Genomic DNA, 5,230 nt, shown 5'->3' on the forward strand with positions numbered 1-5,230 from the left:
TGTTCTTGGCCCTCCAGAGGAACTGGTTGGCCCCTGTGTGAGACGGGATGCTGGACTAGATGGACCCCTGGTCTGATCCAGCAGGCCTCTTCTGATGTTCTTCTCAGGGGAAGGCCTCGGCCTCTATGCCCTGTTCTTGGCCCTCCAGAGGAACTGGCTGGCCCCTGTGTGAGACGGGAGGCTGGACTAGGTGAACCATCACTGGTCTGATCCAGCAGGGCTCCTCTTCTGTCCTTAATGATGAGTGGATAGCTGACCATTAACTGTGAACTGCTGGCAGAACACCCTGACTTTACTTAGCTCTGCTCATCCACTCTCAGTCACCATCCAATCACCTCCCTCACTCATCCCCGCGCTCTTCTCCAACTCTGCACAACGGCGGTCATGCTTTAATGCCGTCAGGGGCAGCGCTCCCTCTAAACTGTGGAGTCTTGTGAGCAAAAATTCTACTTTGTGAGCTGCTGGCCTTAAAGCTGTGAGCATCCCCGTGTTCTTCTCCAACTCACCAAACATCTAAAGAAAGACACACTTAAAACTTTAAATCATTACAGAACCCTGCCGGATCAGTCCAGCGGTCCATCTGATCTAGCATCCTGTCTCACACCGCGACCAGCCAGTTCCTCTGGAGGGCCAACAACAGGACAAAGAGGCCGAAGCCTCATAAGAACGTAAGAAGAGCCCTGCTTGATCAGACCAATGGTCCACCTAGTCCAGCATCCTGTCTCACACAGTGGCCTCAACCAGTTCCTCTGGAGGCCAACAACAGGGCCTAGAGGCCGAGGCCTTCCCCTAACAAGAACATCAGAGGAGCCCTGCTGGGTCAGACCAGGGGTCCACCTAGTCCAGCATCCTGCCTCACACAGTGGCCTCAACCAGTTCCTCTGGAGGGCCAACAACAGGGCAGAGAGGCTGAGGCCTTCCCCTGAGAAGAACATCCGAAGAGCCCTGTTGGGTCAGACCAGTGAGGGTCCATCTAGTCCAGCATCCTGACTTACACAGTGGCCAACCAGTTCCTCTGGAGGGCCAACAACAGGGCAGAGAGAACAAGGCTTTCCCCTGACAAGAACATCAGAGGAGCCTTGCTGGATCAGGCCAGTGGTCCACCTAGTCCAGCATTCTGTCTTACACAGTGGCCTCAACCAGTTCCTCTGGAGGGCCAACAACAGGGCCTAGAGGCCGAGGCCTTCCCCTAACAAGAACATCAGAGGAGCCCTGCTGGGTCAGACCAGGGGTCCACCTAGTCCAGCATCCTGCCTCACACAGTGGCCTCAACCAGTTCGTCTGGAGGGCCAACAACAGGGCAGAGAGGCCGAGGCCTTCCCCTAACAAGAACATCAGAGGAGCCCTGTTGGGTCAGACCAATAGGCCGTCTAGTCCAGCATCCTGTCTTACACAGTGGCCTCAACCAGTTTCTCTGGAGGGCCAACAACAGGGCAGAGAGGCCAAGGCTTTCCCCTGAGAAGAACATTCGAAGAGCCCTGTTGGGTCCAGCATCCTGTCTCACACAGTGGCCTCAACCAGTTCCTCTGAAGGCCAACAACAGGGCAGAGAGGCCGAGGCCTTCCCCTGACAAGAAAATCAGAAGAGCCCTGCTGGGTCAGACCAGTCGTCCATTTAGTCCAGCATCCTGTCTTACACAGTGGCCTCAACCAGTTCCTCTGGAGGGCCAACAACAGGGCATGGAGGCCGAGGCCTTCCCCTGTGATAAGAATGTAACAAGAGCAGTCCGGGATCCACCTGAATCTGCCCTGAATCTAGTTACGAAAATCCCCAAATCCTTGACTAAGCATCCTATCTGTTATCATTAAACCACCACTGACAATCTGAGGATGCCCCAGGTAAAGAACCAAACTGGGTTTCTGGTAAGGAACAGGCTCGCTACAATCTCCAGCCCCAAACACGCTTCCCAGAGAGGGAAGGAAACCTCTTTTGGACACAGTGAGGTCAGTCTCCGAGCGAATATGCCCGGGACCCGATCTAAAGACTCTCACCTTTCCCTGTCGGTCACACATAAGTTTCCAGCCCTCAAAGTCAAACACCCGCCCCCCAAACCCCAACCATCAGAGGCCTACATCTGATGTTGAAGAGGACGTGCAGTTTAAATGGGTTCAAGAAAAATAAAGAGACAAAACCTCTTTTTGTTGAAGGGAGTAGGGAGGGCTGACCAGTGGCGCGGCGGCCACAGGCCTGACCCAAGTTATTCGAAACCAGAAAAGGAACAGCTGTAAAACGAATGACTGCAAAGCATTAAAGCGTGCTAGGGGAAACTGAAAGTTTGCAGGGCTGCAGGGCACGAAACCAGCCCAGGGGTTTTTTTAAAGAGCGTCCCTGGAGAGTGGTTTCTAACTCCCAATTCCCAGAAACCAGAGCAGCGAACCAAACAGCCGACAGAACAGCCGAGGCGTCTTTATCAGTGAGAAAGGTCGCAGTGTGCCGGAGAGCTCCGGTATAGTTTTGGAACCGGCATTTCCACAAAGCGCAGACGTCTTTCTTGGACCGGTCTTGACTGACACTCTCGTATATTCGTAAGAGTGTAGAGGAACATACGAAGGGCCGTGCTGGATCCGACCCGTCGATTCCACCAGTCTGTTTGCACACAGCAGCCAGCCGGCTGTCTCATGTTAAAGCAGGAGTGGAAACGTTTTATAATGGCCGAACTGTTTTTCATGGTCCGATACAGAGAGGCAGTGTGGGGTGGTGGTTAAGAGTGTCGGGACTAGGGTCTGAATTCGAATCCCCACTCATAATTAAGAACAGAAGAGGAGCCTTGCTGGGTCAGACCAGTGGTCCATCCAGTCCAGCATCCAGTCACAGACAGTGGCCAACCAGTTCCTCTGGAGGGCCAACAACAGGGCAGAGAGGCCGAGGCCTTCCCCTGATAAGAACGTAAGAAGAACCCTGCTGGATCAGACCAAATAGTCCCTCTAGTCCAGCCTCCTTTCTCATACAGTGGCCAGCCAGTTCCTCTGGAGGGACAACAACAGGGCAGAGAGACCGAAGCCTTCCCCTCATAAGAACATAAGAAGAACCCTGCTGGATCAGCCCAGTGGTCCATCCAGTCCAGCATCCCGTCTCACACAGTGGCCAACCAGTTCCTCGGGATGGCCAACAAGAAGCCATAAGGGCCGTGCCATGGATGCTTGCTGGATGACCTGGGGCCACTCAACACTCTCTCAGCCCAGCCTACCTCATAGGGTTGTTGTGAGGATAAAGTGGAATAGAGGAGAGGAGAGTTTTGTAAGCTGCTCTGGGTCCCGTCCAAATAAATCAAATAAACAGAGAGGTGGGCCAAGGGGATCCATGGCAGGAAGAAAGCCGAACTTGGAGACACTTTTACAGGTCAAGATGCCTCATTTAATTGTCATAATCGTCTTCTCCAGTGTTCCCTCTAAGCTGAGTTAGTGTGAGCTAGCTCACAGTCTTTTAGCCTCCGGCTCACAGTTTTGTCTCCGCTCAGGAAGGAGGGCTCCAGAGCAGACTAATTTACGCAGTAGCCAAATGGCTCACTCACGACTTTGATGCCAGTAGCTCCCAAAGTAGAATTTTTGCTCACAGGACTCCACAGCTTAGAGGGAGCGTTTATCTTCTCCCTCTTTCAAAACATGGTGTGTGGGGGGGGAATCTCTGACACACAGCAGAGTAAGCCAAACAGATCAGGCAGGAAAGTGAATATCCCCCCCCCCTTCAGAGTGAAGGAATGGCAACCAGTGTGGGGCTTTCCGCTTCAGTTCTTGGTTCAGAGGAAGTGGGGATTTTCCAGTGGTGAACAAATGTACCAAATGCTTGCCCAATTCAACTGGGATCAGCTATTATGCAACGATCGCACAGGGCCCAGCCCAAGAACTCTCAGCAGCCTCTCTGCCAACTGGGGTGAGCCACATATTTGGGTGAGAAAAAGAAATCAGGAAGCAACCTTGCACAATGGCGAGAGAAGCTTAAGAAGTAAAAAGACCCCCTTAAGGAGGCCTGAAGTTACTAAGAGATTCTTAAAGCAGTATGCTAAAAGCTACGGCGGTTCCTAAGAATTTCCCCGGGGGGGCTTCAGAATCGCAAACAGGGAAGTCCCAGGCAGTGGACCAATGCCCCCTCTAAGCTGTGGAGTCCTGTGAGCAAAAATCCTACTTTGTGAGCGACTGGCATTAAAGTGGTGAGCGAGCGATTTGGCTGCTGCATCAATTAGTTTGCTCTGGAGCCCCATCCTCCCTAAACTGAGATATAAAATCTGTGAGCTGGAGACTAAAAAAAATGTGAGCTAGCTCACACTAAGTCAGCTTAGAGGGAACACTGGCAGTGACTCACGCAGAGTTGCACCGGTCAGCATCCCCTGAGGCTTTTCTTTCGTAAATTTCACTGCATCGGCTCAAAGCCTTAGCAAGTAATGCCCAAGCACCAGAAGCAAGATCGAAACCATAATACAGCAATCGCAATGACAATTAACCTCTTAAAATCTAATCACACTGGATGCAGGAACACCAGAGAATCCGACGTTCCGAGCAGAGGCTGACCGGAGAGAGGAAAAGCTGGACCAGTGATTCAAGCAGAGACACCCCCAGCAGCCTCCTGTGTGGAGGAGCACTCTAGGCAAGGTTCGATTCCTCCCAGGGCAGCATCTGGAAACTGTTGTGTCTGAAGTCTTTTTTTTTTTTTTAATCACGACTTGGAAACTTTACATTATCAAGGAGGCATCGGGCAGATCTAATCAGCTACACGGCATTCCGGCTATGTGACGGAAGGAAAGCGGCGCCTTGGGAAAGCAGGGGCAAGGGGTTGGGAGGGCCCGATGAACACTGGTGCTTCAGATTAAAGAATCCGCGGGCACCGTGAGCATTGGCGACTGACGCAGCACACAGCAAAAAAGCTGGCCTTCGGGCATCCCCGGCTGTGAGCGCCTGTGCCGGTAAAAGCCTGCCTTCTCTCCAGCCCTTTTTATCAGGGGACCTGGCAACGCCGCCTCTCCCCCGGCTTACGACGCCAACTGCCAATGCACAGATATTCTCCGCTAGGAGGGAGAGCCGGTGATAAGGCTGAAAGACCCGTGGCTCAGTGTTATGAAAGCAGATTCGGGTGGGGGGTTGGCCGTCTTGGTCGGAAGCAACAGGATAGAGTCTAAGTGCAGTGGTGGCGAACCGGGTTTGCTTCCCCGTGCCTCCACGTGCAGCCAGCTGGGTGACCGTGGCCCAGTCACAGTTCTCTCAGAGCTGTTCTCTCAAGAGCAGTTCTCGACAGAGCT

This window comes from Gekko japonicus, unplaced genomic scaffold, assembly GCF_001447785.1.
Source record: "Gekko japonicus isolate JY-2015 unplaced genomic scaffold, Gekko_japonicus_V1.1 scaffold3885, whole genome shotgun sequence".
NCBI lineage: Eukaryota > Metazoa > Chordata > Lepidosauria > Squamata > Gekkonidae > Gekko > Gekko japonicus.